This window comes from Camelus dromedarius, chromosome 15 (genome assembly GCF_036321535.1).
Source record: "Camelus dromedarius isolate mCamDro1 chromosome 15, mCamDro1.pat, whole genome shotgun sequence".
Taxonomy (NCBI): domain Eukaryota; kingdom Metazoa; phylum Chordata; class Mammalia; order Artiodactyla; family Camelidae; genus Camelus; species Camelus dromedarius.
Genome location: NC_087450.1, coordinates 29,333,096 through 29,348,453, shown reverse-complemented (window position 1 = coordinate 29,348,453; position 15,358 = coordinate 29,333,096). Strand labels below are relative to the sequence as shown.

The 15,358-nt window shown below is 37.7% G+C and overlaps 1 protein-coding gene and 1 long non-coding RNA gene across 5 annotated transcripts in view; one reads left to right on the top strand and one right to left on the bottom strand.

Annotated features, from left to right (window-relative positions):
* The window catches only part of LOC105092355 (uncharacterized), a 286,171-nt gene extending 284,656 nt beyond the window's left edge, over window positions 1-1,515 (bottom strand). For all 3 annotated transcript variants that reach the window (XR_010384187.1, XR_010384188.1, XR_010384190.1), the window contains exons 1-2: window positions 1,272-1,515; window positions 684-726 (exon numbers count right to left, since the gene is read on the bottom strand). This is a non-coding gene — a long non-coding RNA (uncharacterized LOC105092355). The remainder of the gene's footprint in view (window positions 1-683; window positions 727-1,271) is intronic.
* A 162-nt stretch (window positions 1,516-1,677) lies between these two features.
* The window catches only part of FOXN2 (forkhead box N2), a 50,829-nt gene continuing 37,148 nt past the window's right edge, over window positions 1,678-15,358 (top strand). The window contains exon 1 of one of the 2 annotated variants that reach the window (XM_031466972.2): window positions 1,678-1,860. The gene's annotated coding sequence lies outside the window, so the exon portion shown is untranslated. Of the gene's footprint in view, window positions 1,861-2,510; window positions 2,684-15,358 lie in introns of those variants that run through there. The other variant, XM_031466973.2, reaches the window with a different exon arrangement.

Below are 15,358 nucleotides of genomic sequence, written 5' to 3'. Positions count from 1 at the left end.
CTACTCAGCCATAAAAAAGAATAAAATAATGCCATTTGCAGCAATATGTATGGACCTGGAGACTGTCATTCTAAGTGAAGTAAGCCAAAAAGAGAAAGAAAAATACCATATGACATCACTCATATGTGGACTCTCAAAAAAAAAAGAAAAAAAGGATAGTATGAACTCATCTACAAAACAGAAACAGACTTGCAGACATAGTAAGTAATCTTTTGTTACAGGGGGAAAGAGGGTGGGAAGAGATAAATTTGGGAGTTTGAGATTTATAAATGTTAGCCACTATACATAAAAATAGATGTTTAAACGTTTCTTCTGCATAGCACAGGGAACTATGTTCAATATCTTGTAATAACCTTTAATGAAAAAGAATGTGAAAACGAATATATGTATGTACATGCATGACTGGGACACGGTGCTGTATACCAGAAATTGACACATTGGAACTGGCAGTACTTCAACTAAAAAAAAATTGTTCAGAAAGGAAATGAACTTCTGTTAACACCTACTACACTTCAGTCACTGTCCAGGTCTCTTACATATACCCTTTTAAAAAATCCATTCAATACATTTGTGAGCTATGTATCAATAATCTAGTTTTTGAAGATGCGGATATAGGCATTCAGAGACGTAATTATCAGATCACAATGACAGCAATAAAATGGAACTTCAGTTTTGTCACTCACCCTCTATTTGATAGGTTACTTTTCTAAGCTTCAGTTTCCTTATCTGTAAAGTGGGAATTAATAAGAGTTAGGATAGGGTTGGCAGATTAAGGGGAAAAAAACAACAACAACAAAAAAAAACAGGAAGTATATTCCAAAGGTAAGATTCTTACTCTAAAAATTATACTACGTTTATCTGAAATTCAGATTTAACTGGGCACACCTGTATTTCATCTGACAACCCTATTTTAGCATTATGGTTATGACAATGCATGTAAAGGACTTAGCTCAGTCCCCAGCACTTATGAGCACTCAGTAAATGCTATGTTTCTTAAATTTTGGATCTGATTCCAAAGTTTTTGTTTTGTTTTGTTTTGTTTTTTACCTCTTAAACACTAAGCTTAGTTTCCACACAAAATTTCAGTCAAGCGAGGGGGATACTACTTTAAGTTTCTATTAATTCTTTACCGTTCCTAAAGCGCTTTCAAAGCCTGGTCAACGGCGGAAAGCTCTCAGGGAAACCCACAGAAGCTCAGGTTTTGGGGGCCGTCGCCGCAGTCCCACCACCGGCACCGCGGGCGGACCAGCCTGGCGGCCACTCTCGCTCACCTCCGCCCTGCTCTGCCCCCGTACCGTCTCGGCCACTGAACGGCCGCGCCGCGCCCCGCCGCACTCCTGTAGGTCCTTCCCGGGATAGGCGAGGCCTTTCCATTTTCCCGCCTTCCCCAGCCCCTCCTCAGACCGAAAGCCGACTGGCCTACAACGTCTCGGCCCTGCCTTCCGCGTGAGTCCCGCCCTTCCGGACACTACATCCCCCTTCCTCTCCAACCGCTGTTCTGGGCAGCCTGCCGGGTCCCGGGCCCAGCCCTTTGGTAAGATGTGGGAGGGGACAGGGAGGGACGGGCGGAGCCCCGCTCCGGAGGGGTCGCCGGAGGCGGGGACCGGAGGTAGGGGCGGGGCTAATCTCCTTGGCGCCGCGTTGCCATGGCAGCGGGGGAGGGCAGAGGGAGGGGGAGGAAGAGAGCAAGAGGGGGATGTGGTACTGCCACGGCCGCCACCGCAGCTGCCGCTGCCTGCTCGTTTCCGCGTCTTCCCGGAGGCGGCTGCTGGAAGCCGCCGGGAACAGCTGCGGTGCTCTGCCATATTGTGTCTTCCCCAGCCCGACCCTCGCCTCTCCGCTGCGGCGACCGAGCTGACGGTGAGTCCGGGGTGGAGCGGCGCCTTCCCCGGCGGACGCCGCCCGGCGTCCGCGTTCCACGCCCGGATCCGCGGCGCAGCTCCTAGGCGCGGAGGCAGCGCGTGCGGCGGACCCCGGGCTTGGGGAACGGAGGCGGCTGTCCCGTGACGCGCCCGGACATTTTTGTCCTGTGAGGAATTGGCGCCAGCGCGGGGGTCTGCCCTGCGCGCGGCTTGGGTGGTGTGTGGGCTCCTGGGAGGGTGGCGTGACGAACTGAGGGTAGTGCGGACCCGAGAGGAGTTAAAGAGTTTTTCCTGAAAGGTAATGACTAGCCAGGAGCGGGTGTCGTGAGGCGGAAACCGCGGCAAGCGGTGCCGGCTCTTCGGGAAGGCTCGGAGGTGGCCCGGAGGACGCTTATGGCTTGAATGGGGGCGAATCTGTGGTGAGGGGAAGCGCCCCAAGCTCCTCGGGAGGCTTTGCAACGCCCCCTCCCCCGGCTTGAAGTACAGCGAGACGTGCCGAGCGTGGAGTCCTCGTCCGGCCCCGGGCGGACTGGCTGGGCCCGGCCAAGTAGTGCCGAGGGAGGCGCCGGGCGCGGCTGGGAGTGAACTTCGAGCAGCGGGGCGGTCAGGCGTTGGGGTGGATAGGGGCGGGACCCGGATGTGTGCTGGGGGGCCGACCCCAGCACACTCTGGCCCCTCCCCCAGCGGGCGCCCCGGGGGCCTCCGAGGGCGGCTGCCTTGGAAGGGTGGGAGTTGGTGTTTCAGCGCCGCAATATGGGCACTTCCTGTTCGTCGCTTCTCTGGGCCGGTGGTTATCTCTGCCCTTCAGTCCTCTTTCCTAGGTAGGTGAGAGGTCGTGAGGGCGTGTACGAGGCTCTTCAGCCTTCTGAGTTGCTGCAGAGGTAGGGCTGGAACCTGGGGGACACGGTGGGAGTCAGGGGAAAGCGGCCCATGTGCAGAGTGCTCCATCTTACTCCACCCCATTACCCCTTTGCAGAATGCTTCTGTTCACACAGCAGTTCTCAGAGTTACGGTGTCTTAACTCATTGGGGGCACATTCAGGATCTTCTTGGACCTGATTTTTGCTTTAAAGTCTCTTTAGAGCAGCCTCTATACTTCTTTTTCTTATTACAGAAAAAAAAAAAGTCTTAGCGTGCAAAGAAATGATATTCTTTCTTCTACCCCAACTCCGAGGTTGCGGGAAGAGGTCGATTATTTTTCCAGATTAGTTTACGCTGTTTCTCCTGTCTTCTTTCTGATTGTGACAGCCACGTGGCTGGCTGAGTGTAATTGAGTGTCCTAGCGCCACTAGGGCTGAAGCTTCACTGCTAGCCAGGGGCTTTGTAACTGTGCTGTATCTTTGCATCCATTTATTTTGGTGTTTTCTGAGATGGGGAAGTGGAAAAAGCTGAACTGTTCGTGTCTATCTCTTTCTTTCGAATCGAAGACTTGTCTCTGTTTCCTTGAAGTCCTTGTAAAAATATATTGACATTTGTGCCTTTTTCTGCCGTTTTGATGATTCATCTTTAAAATCTCAGCAGTATTAGTTACCATAAAGGAGTGATGGGGAATAGAAGAGTACTTTATGGAGTTTCTCTACTCTGGGAGAAAAAAGTGTTTGAATTTCAGAACCGTTAATAAGAGGTTCTAATATAATCAGAAATAATCACATTCTGGAGGATTTCTTCTTGGTAGTTTATAAAAATCTAAATTTTTTCTTTTTAACATAAAAAAAATGTGACCTGAAAAGATAGAAATATATTACCAGTGAAAATACTTGTTTAGGGATGAAATACTTAATTGATTTTTTGGAGGGAAAGTATTAACAGTTAAAATAACTGTTAACATGAACAGACTTTATTTTAAGGGAGTGAAATTTAACTTTTAGAGTACATAAAAGGTCAAGAGTTGAAGATTAAAATTTTATAAAAGTAAAGTAATTTTAAATAAAAAAGGATTGAAGGTAAACTTTTGGAGAGTTTGGAGATTTTTAGAATTTAAGTACATACAATCCTTGGTTACTTGTGTACCATGTTTCATTTTCTAAAAGCTTTGGTGAATTTGAATTATTTCTGTAACATGTTTTTATTTGAATCAGTTTTACTTGAAGAATGCTACACAGGAAACATTTAGAATGTTTAAAAGAATTGTGTGAAGAAGTTATAGCAGCACCATTTATTAGAATTTTATGCCATCATAGTGGTTCTCAATCAGTATAATTAATAGATAAAAAGATGAGAGGCTCTTCAGTACAGAAAAGATAATGCAATTGATTGGTTTATTTATTTTTTTGTTTTGTTTTGGGGGGAGGTAATTTATTTTATTTATTTTCAGTAGAGATACAGGAAATCGAACCCAGGACCTGCTGCATGCCAAGCAGGCACTCTACCACTTGAGCTATGCCCTCCCCCCAATTGAGAAATGAATATGTGTGCTGACCACTGAGAGCAATGCTTAATTGAAGAAGAGTAAATGAGGTGAAGAAATACTTATATAAAGCAGGAAGCACTGAAAACATATGCTGGAAGATAACTACATTATTAGTAATGGGATCCCACTATCAGGTGAAACTGTTTACAGTGCCACCCAAACAAGGCTTAATCTTGTTCTTATGGCAGCTTGTATGTGTGTGTGTATTGCTTTTAGATTGTTGTCATTTTAGTAGCTGGGTTTTGAATAAATGCAAAAAAAAAAAAGTCCTCCAAAATAAAGTTTTGAGGGCCCAGTGCTTTGCTGATTTCTTAGGGAAGAAAAAAAGGGCTTAGATTTGATCTCTATTCTTAAGTTGAAGAGACAAGATTAATATATGTGGGGAAAAAAGGTTTACAATTTAAGAGGATATAATTAGGAGTTAAATTGTATGATGCAGGCAGGTGCTTTAAGAGTTAAGAGGAGAAGGAAACTAGAGAGTTTGAGTAGATAGGGGAGACTTCTTGAAGAAAGTTAAGGCACTTGCTTTCTAAAGTCTAACCTCCGTGTTACTACCATTAGATTAATCTTCCTAAAGATTATATCACCCTAATGACCATACCCTTTATATCAAGCAGGAATGCCAATTTCTTCTCAAGACTTCTCAAACTTTGGTCCCAGTCTTCTTCCAGCTTATCTTCCACTAACTTACAGGAACTGTTCATTATTCACTACTTCAGTGTGGTATAACAATTCTACTTTTTATCTTTGCTGATACATTTTTTTTTCTGTTTGTAATGCCCCTGCACACATACTCTAAACTATTGGAAGACCTACTCAAACTTGAGGCTTGGCTAAAATCTTGATGACCCTGAGAGCCTTAGAATCATAGTATTTTAGACCTGCCTTCACGTCTCCAACTGAAAATTCTTTTCTTTTCCCTAATAATATATTATTCTTCTGTGCTGTAGCCCTCTATACTACCTTGTTTTTATTTAATAAATATTTTTTGAGCATCTACCATGTGCCACTCACTTAAAGGAACTGAGGCTACAGCCTTGAATGAGGCAAATTCCAATATTCTTTGTTAGTTGTATTTTTAGGTTTTGTCACCACAAGAAAGTTACAGTCTTTGACCACCCAGAAGAGTCTTATTTTCTCAGATATATGTTATTTGCTTAATGAATATGATTATTTTCTAAGTAAAGGCAAGGCAGCACTTACAGTATGAGGTGGAGAGATGGTTAGAAAAGTCTTGTAAAGTGAATGGTATAAAAGAATAATTAATTATGGATGATCTTGAAAACATCACTCCTGAATTTAAACATAGTTTAGTACCAAAAAAAAAAAAGCTGGCATTTGAGTCTGGGAATGATAGGATAAAAGCCTTATTTGAGGAAGTTTCACTTGACAGCAGTGTGCAGCACTAGTTATTAATTGTGGGAAGAAGAGAGACCTATTGAAGGAAAAATAAATAACTTTGAGAATGAGGTTTGGAAAGGGAGCATCATCAAGAAGATGGTGAGTTTTGTTAGTTGAATGTAAGGTGAGTGGGAGATAACAAGGTGAAAATAACCTTTAGGGACTAGAGATTAAAGATGTGGGATAATCTATTCAAGATAGAGGTGACAGCTGATGTTAATGATTTTTTGTCACAGAGTTAGTAATTAAAGTGTTGAGGCCTAAGAATGGTGCTTTGGGAAACAAGAATAAGCGGTCATCTGCTTTAGTCATATGTGACTTCATAGTTAACACTGTAGACTTGTTCAGTAACTTTATTTCCACTGTATGAGAATGCTGTCTCTGTTTTACAACCAAATATAAAGGGACCAAAAGAACATTTTATCATCATTTACTTACAGGGGATTTTGATTCATGTATTTTTTATTTTTCTTACCTTAACTTTTTTTTATTTAAATGAGCTTTTAATTTTAGAATAGTTTTACATTTACAGAAAAGTTGCAAGATAGTACAGAGTATACCTCACCCAGTTTATTCTACTGTTAACTTTGTCAACAACTAAGGAAACAAAATTGCTATGTTGCTATTAACTAAATTGCATGCTTTAATCAGATTTCATTAGTTTTTCCCTAGTGTCCTTTTTCCTGTTGCAGAATTCTTGTCTCTCAGATTTTTCTTGTTTTTGATGATTGTGACAGTTTTGAGGAGTGCTAGTCAGATATTTTATAGATTGCCCCTCAGTTGAGATTTATCTGATGTTTTCCTCATGATTAGCCTGGGGTTATGGGCTTTAGGGAGACAACAGAGGTGAAGTGCCATTCTCATCATAGCATATCAAGAGTATATACTAACAACATAAAATTGACGCTGCTCACCTTGATCACCTGTTTGAGGTCTTTGTCAGGTTTCACTCCCCATCCGTTCATACTCTGCTCTTTGGAAGCAAGTCACCAAGTACAGCCTATACTCAAGGCTTTGACCTAATTTTGATTCATGTATTTTTTTTATTTCCCTCAGTCTATTTTTCTTGTCCTTAAATGAACATTTAAATGTGGACAGGTATTTATTGAGCATCTACTGTATTTAATTGCTAAGAATATAGTGGTGAGCAACAGACATCATTTCTACCATTTTGTAGTCTTCCTGTAGAATAGAATTTGTCCCCTCACCTACATAGGTCTTATTTTATTGACAGTTATAAGCATAATATTACTGTAGACCTAAAAGGCTTATAGTAGTCATTTAGAAAATAGGTATTACCATAAAGGTTAAATATACATACCATTAAAAATAACCATCTTTTTGCTACCAGCATGGATAATGGAAAATTACTTTGATTCTAAATAGGTATATTACTGTTAAATTACCAGAAATTTAATTATTATTAATTATCTTCATATCTTAAAAGTTTGCAGGTTGTATAAGAAAATTCATGGCTTCTTGATTGTATTTTCATAGGTATTTGGTTCTTTTGCTACTTGGAGGCTTTTTTTCCTAAGAAGTGGTTTGAAAGGTGTGTTGGGAAAAACACATTGGGAAAAGAACAGAGACCCTCAGCTCGTTTCTTTTTGAAAGGTCATGGTTATTTATTTATAGAAAAGAAAATGAGATTGAGGAAAATAAAGAACATTAATCAAAGTTTTGAAAGTTATGTTAAACTCTTTTTTGGAAGGAAATCACTTAATAGAAGGGTGATGCCATTCTGACATTGGCAATATTATTAGAAATATTGAAACAATACCAATTTTTAGAGAATAAAATTAGATTAAAGACTTTTGAATGAGAATTTCAGTTAAATTTTTTCTGCTTAACTGGGTTAACTAAAACCACTCTTACTTTGAACTCATATTGAAATTCTTCCTAAAATGTATTATTAATACATTTATGCTTTTCACATTTTATGTCATATAGCCCACTGAGCATAATTTAATATTTAAATTAGAATTTTGACACAGTACAGTTATTTTAAGTTTTAAATATAACCTTAGAGGTAGAGAATTGAGGAAATTGATAAATTTACATCCTTGTGGTTTGTTTCTTTATCTTAAAAGAGGAAATAGAAAATAAGGAAGAAATTTCTTGTAAATTAAGATTTTACTGTTCCTTTTGCTTACCCTATGCGTCTGTCCAACTTCTCCTTCCTCTATGCTGATTGAACAACATTTATTAATAATCATAGCAATAATTACTGCCTTTTATTGAATGCTTACTATGTTCTGGAACAGTATTGTACTAGACCCATGAGTATAATATTTAATTACCCATAACAACCCTGCAGGATGTGTTTTATTCCTGTAAAGAAACAGATAATGAATAGACTTACAGATATAGAAAACAAACTATGGTTACCAGAAGGGCAAGTGGTTGGGGTGAGGGATAAATTAGGAGTTTGGGATTAACATATGCACACTAATATATATAAAATAGATAAACAACAAGGACCTACTGTCTAGCACAAGGAACTATATTCAGTATCTTGTAATAACCTATAATGAAAAAGAAACTGAAAAAGAATATGTATGTGTAACTGAATCACTTTGCTGTACACCTGAAACTAACACAACATTATAAATCAACTATACTTCAATAAAAATTTAAAAAAAAAAAACAGATAATGAGAAGTCATGTAAATGCAGAGCAGGGTATTTGAACCCAAGTCTGTCAGATTTAAAACTTTATGTTCTTTGTGCTGAGACCTAAAGTCTTTGCAAAATGGATACTTGCCAGGATGAGATGTTTGCATCTTGATCTGTCCTCTGGAAGAAGTAGGTAAGAATACAAGGTACAGAGAGCAAACTAATATTTGTGGAATGCCTATTCTGTGACAGGAATGCCACTACTTTATTGTTATGGTGAATTAAATAAGTGGTGGTATTCCTTGGGATGTAAGGAGGTTAAGTCATTTGTCAGAGATTGCATAAGTTGGTGGCTGATGAGTCTGCTTGACTTCAAAACTCTTCTGCTTTTCTAGTACAGGATGCTGTTGTGTTTATTCATTCATTTAAACATTTGCTTACTGAATGTTATGATCTGTTCTGGATTATAGAAATGAATGTATTGAGTTCTTCCTACAAGGATTTATAATCTAGTGCAGTATTTCTTAAATGGATGATAGAGAATCAATATAGTAAATTGTGACCATTTCTTCGAAAAAATACAATGAAAGGGAGAGTATAGCTCAGTGGTAGAGTGCAGGCATAGTATGCACGAGGTCCTGGATTCAACCCCCATTAAAAAAACAAATGAATGAATGAAACCTAATTACCCTACCCCACCTGACCATCCTACTACCCAAGAATACAATCAAATAGAAAATTTCAGCGTGTTGTACGTGGTAAAAGTGTTGATTTCATTTTGCTTCAGTTATATATGTAAGCATATCATGGATCTCATAAAAATGTACTTCTGATTGTGGGATAGCATCAAAAGTTTGAAAACTACTGTTCTAGTGGCTGAGTTGGAATGGTAAACAAGTAATTATGAGTAACCAGAAATAGCAAGTAAGTTCTATAATAGGGTTCCATATAAGATGCTAAGGAAGCATGATTGGACAAAGCAAATAATTCAAGGAAGTCTCCTAGGGGGATGACTGAACAGTTCTAAAACATGGGGTGGAGAACCTTAAATACATCTAAGAGCACAAAGATGTAAAGAGCATTGCATATTCAGGAATCTTGGGGTGGTTTAGGGAACTTACAGGCCATTATACTAAAGATTTTAGATTTATTAGGCCCATGGTTTTTCTGGAATTGCATGGCGTTCTTTTGTTAAAGAACAGATACATTTGTCTATTTGATTCTGTCATACAATAAAAAACACTTCTAGCTATTCCATCTGGACCCTCTTTCCTTCATTTTGTTTATCCCTATCGTGCTCAATTTTGTTTCTATTCCCAGCCCTGCCTCTTTAGTGTAGGGTCTATCTTGGAAGAGAGCCCCAAATGTCAGTTTCGAGAGCTCGAAGGGACTTGATTGTTACTAGCCTAAAGGCCTTACTGTGGACGGACCCCTTTGCACTCACCCACTCTTGGAATCGTTTCAGCTTCTGTTCACAAGTTGTCTCTCAGTGCTTTCTAGTGAATACCTTTTGACTGCTTTGTGCTTCTTTTCTCCAGTCCCTCAGATACCATATTACTTCCCTGTTTTCTCTCACTTAGACACCTAGAAAATAAGCCTGTGGCTATTGGTGATTTGTTTCAGTCCTTTGTATTTTGGCGTTTGTGGGGAGACTTTGTTAAATAGTTTTGTTGTAAATATTACCGATTGTTTTGGGGTTTGCTCTCTAGTTGCTCTGCCTGTTTTTATGTGAAGATTTACAAGGAATCAAAAATTTGCTGCCACCAGAGCTGCCATCTTCCCATAATCCTCTTCCTGATCATTTTAATTTCAGAAATGGTCGTATCTTTTTTTCCTTTTCTTTTTTTTTTTTTTCTTTTTCCTCAAAAGTGTCTATATCCTATGGTAACATTTTTCCCCCCTAAAATCTTGGCAAAATTTTTTGATTTCCTCTGAAATTATTGCCACTTAATACCATCCACTGGTTGTCTATATATGTCACAAAGTTCTGAACCTGTTGTTTTCCCCTGATTATTTCTTCATAATTGAGAGAACATTTAAGAATCTATTAAATATTAAAGATCCTTTGGGAAATTGTGTCAGGGTTATGGGATTATCTTTCTGCTGCAAATACATAAGTGTTAGTACTTTGACTTTTAATGCTTTAGCTTTTTACAGTATTTAAAAGCGAAGCTACTTTATGTATGCATAGGGCCATTCTTAAATTATGGAGAAATAATTGGGTTTAATAGCTTAGTATTGATTGTTTAGAGTTTTGAGAACATAATTTGTTGATTTTCCCTAATACAAAGATGGTAATACAGAAATAAGATATAGAATGCTTAAAGGGAAATTCTCTTGATGTTTAGGAGAATTTAATTTGTACAAGGTGAATATACTCATTTTACAAAAATCAAATGCTTACTATGTGTTAAGAATCAGATGCATGTCAATAAATAACTGCAGTGTGTGACATACCCTTCTAGATATAGATTCCAGTATTGTGGGAACACGGAGTAGGAACTTTCCCCAAGGAGTGGGATTGAATGGGGTAGATTTTATAGTCATAATGGAGGTTTATTATGGTGTGTCAGTACCTTTAATGACTCATTATCTCTGTTTTTGTCAAACTTTTCCTCTAATAGTTGTTCATACAAATGGGTTAACAGTAGACTTCCTTCAATTACTACTTCAAAATAGCATTTTATTCAGATAGAATTAAAATAATGTTTAAAAGTTTTCTTTTGTGATAAAGCTATTTTCCTAATACTTCTTAAGTAGAGAACTGAAATTTAGAAAGTGAAAACATCACGAAGCAGAATGGAACGTAGTGTCTAGCATAATATTCTGTACTTGAATGTTAAGTGCTCAGTAAATTTTTTTTAATGAATATCATATTTTACCCTTCAATTTTTTGTTCCATGTAGTTTGGTTTAAAATACCTCCTTTGTTTAATTAAAAATAAAACATATCAATGCAGTATAAGTTGAGTACAGTTTTACCTTTTTCTAATCTAGTTAGAGCCAGGTTGTGCTTGCCTGAGGTGCTCTGCTCAGGGGTGTTGGGCCCATTGTTTTCTAGTCTCTTTCTCTGGATTTTGGTTTAGTCTGGATTAAATACTTTTTAAGATACAGAACTTTAGTGTTCATAAGGTGATTTCATGTCATTTGTTTCTTTTGAGCTGTTGACACAAATAACTACTTTAAAATGAGGACATATAAATGCAATTGGAGCATTGTAGGAGAGATAAAAAATCCCTAAAAGAAGTTCAAATAGAAATTATGTAGGGAAATTGTCATTAAATGGGGCCTTAAATTTTAGGGTTTTGACTGAGTGGTGATAGAGAAGGTAGGCAATCCAGATGCTTGGAATAGCAGGGGCAAGCATGTAACAAGAGAAATGCACAGGAAGTATTTGAACAGGATTAGTCTTGTTTGGACTAACTTCAAGTAGATGAACATTAGTTTGAGAATGTAAATATTGAGTCAGATGAATTGCTGAGAGCATTTTTTTGTTTGTTTTTTGACTTTTGTACTTATGAAGCCATTTAGGTAAGATGGCAGCTAGTGTAGAAATGAAGAATGTTAGCTCTGGAGCCACATTCCCTGAGGTTATTTGCCAATTGTGCTACTTCAAGGTTTGTGATTTTAGGCGTACTATTTAATCTCTCTGCATCTGTTTCTACACAAAATGGACACTAATAATAGCAATTACCTGGTAGGGTTGTTAAATTAAAAGAGTTAATACTAGTAAAGCACTTTACATGATCCGTGGTATCAGTAAGTAGCCAATGAGTTTTTTATGTAGAAGTACTAGATCTCACTTACATAAATTATGTGTACGTAATTTATACACACACACTTACACACATATAGGAAATACACCTACTAGTAGGAAAGGTATGTCTTAACCATGTCTATGTCTACAGGAAAGCTAGTAATATTTGAATTTCAGTTTTTAATAGCATTTAGATTCTTGTAGAATGAAAGTTCAGCCATCTCATTTTATAGATGTCACAGTTATGTAGTAGCAGAGCCGGAATCAAGATCTGTCAGACAACAAATATTTGAGCAGTAAATAAGACAGACAGCTGTTTTGTCTGCCATTATGGAGCTTTCAGTAAGTCAGGAAAGATATGTATTAAGCCATCTCAAGTGTGACAAATATTATCAAAGAGTATAGGATATTATGAAAGAATAGAACTTGTGACCCTCTCTAGTCTGGGATGTTAGAGAAAGTTTCCCTTACGATTTTTAGGCTGAAATGTGAATGATTGCAGTTAGCCTGGGCTAGGTAAAAGGAAGTGTGTTTTGAGGCAAAGGGAGTAGCATTTGTAAACACCCTGAGGGAGGAGAAAGCATGCCCTATTCAGACATCTAAAATGGGGGGAGCAAAGGAGAGAGTGGCAAAAGATAGGCCAGAGAGGTTAGGCAGGGTCTCTGGTACATGAGGTTAAGGACTTTGGACTTTGACCTAAGGGTCCCCTTGATGGATTAAGCAAGAAAGGGACATTTTCTGATTTGCATTCTAAAAGATACTCTAAACTGTATTATAGAGAACAAATTAGGATAATCAGGCATATAACACAAGGAGACTAATTTAGGAAGATACTGTCAGAGCCACTGCATATGTTTGTGCCAAACACAGCCATAGGGTTAGGGTCCTCATATAGACTACCATTGTAGTGGTCTAGATGAGAGATGATGTTGATCTGGACTATAGTAGCGACTGTGGAAATGGAGAGAGATGGGCAGATTTCAGATTTAACTACTCCAAAATACCGGACCAGACCTCTCCCCTGAACTTTAGATCACATATGTCCCAAATGCCCACTCTGCTTAAAAGCTCACAAGCATCTCAAACTCAACAGGTCAAAACAAAAAACAAAAACACCGCCACAATCATTGATCTACCTCCAAGGAGAAAAACAGCCATTTTCTCTTTCAGTGTTCTCTGTATTATCAAATGGAACTAGGATCCACTCAGTTGCTGATCCTGTCTGCTAGTAATGACAACTAGACTAGTTCGCTGTAGTTGTGCACAGCTGCAGTTGATGTGGTGTCTTAGAATTTGGGTTTTATTCCATGTAGGTTTATTTAGAAACTTGAATGATTATTATGGTTAAGTATTACTTTCTAAAATGCTCTGGAGATAGTCTATGTAATAACATACATATCTGATCATTTTTAGCATAAATATATTTTACTTCAGTAAATGTACATATAGCATTAGTTTAGTCCTATTTAAAAAGGACTTAATTCTGTGTTAAATTATACTTCTATTGTGTTCTTAGAAATGACTTATAAAATCATGATATTAAATCAACTAGTATACAGTCTTAAGTTTTAATCTTGCTTTCCAAATTTGACATGGGAGCAATTAGTAAAGTGAGATATCATTGACTGCCTTTATTAAATTTATTTTGATCGTGAATCTGCTTTTAAAAGATGTTATTTTCAGTAGAACAGTGTAATTCACTGTAGATTTACTGCATGGCTGACTAATTATGGCTTATATTCAAGGCATTGAAAATCATATTACACATAAATTTTGATAGCAAAGAATACCACCTGTTTGTACTCAAATGCCAACCAAGTTTATCTTTGTGCTTTAAAATATTAGATCTGTTGACTTTCAGGTTTCTGTAACTTTGTTCCTTTCAAAATAACTTTTTAAGTGCAATTTCAGGGCTATTAAAAAACCAGAGTGCTGTTTGGCTAATTGATCACTATATAGTTTGTACCACAGGTGATACTACTTCAAATTCTAGATGGTAAGGATTTTTCCCTCCATTCGTGGATATTGTTTTTTGTGTTGTTTTTTATTTTTTAATTTCTGTGCTGTCAGTTTTTTCCAGCCTTTAGCATATTTTTGTTTAGACATGGCATTGATTTCAATCCCAAAAGCTGAGGAGATGAGTTTTCTCAGCTAGATTTACTCTTAGAGCTAGTGGTGCTTTTTTTCTGTCATTATATTTAATAACATGTAACGTAAACTAGTGCTATGTTTTAGATACTAATAGAAGTTTAAAATTATTTTGTCATCAACTTTTTAAAAATAATTATTAGAAATAGCAATTTCTCTTGACAGAAAACAATTTGTGCTCAATTTAGAACTATTGTAGTACTGCTGTTCTATGAAATCATTATTTGTCTCTGAAAGGCAGGATGATGTGCTAGGGATTCATTGTGAAAAAAAAGTATTTGGTCTTTACACAGAAAGTATCAGATTTGTTTACCGGTTAGAAGCAAATGTGCTTTTTTTTTTTTTTTTAACTTATTAAGCTATTGCTTCATTTTAACTTCCCTGAGAAACTGATGAACAACTGAGACATTTTTTTGGAGGGAAATGCTGCAACAATGTGTAGGAAAACTCTATATGCTGTGTACAAATAAAACAAACTTATTTAGATAGAAGTGTCATTTAAACCATGGTTTACACAATGTGTCTGGGCAAGTTAATTTCGGAGAAAAGTGGATTCAGTGGAAGATTATCACAACAGATTTTTCCCCTCCAGATTTTACTGTTTTCTGCTTTTAGCAGGAGTTGGAGAAATAGTCCCCTGCCCACACACTCTATTTTATTTTATTATTATTTTTTTACCCCTATTTGAAAAACAGTTTCCCTATGAGACAAATCTTTGACCCTTTTGTATTCTGCATTCCTCCCCCCGCCCTTCCCCCTTTCTTGACTCGAAAATGCAGCTGCACACATTTTTTGTTTAGAGACAATGGATCACATGCTGTGTCACCTAAATCTATGACCAAGAGGCAGTTTTATCCCTAAGAGACCATAATGCTTCAGTTGTCCTGGATACATGACATCATGTAGCATTATAATCAAACATACGTCTTTTTGCAGTAGTACATTTGGGATTTGAATCTACCCTCTAACCTCAATTTTGGATTTTATGAGATAGACAGTATTTATAATAGAGAATCTTAATCAAAACAAAGAATGTATTGTAGGAAAGGTTGTGAGTTCCTTTTATGTGTCCTATTTTTTTCTTACCTGACGAGTACCAAATTTATCAGATACTTCGCATTAATAGAATATCTTTAAAGTTCTAGCCTTAGATTTGTTACACAATGC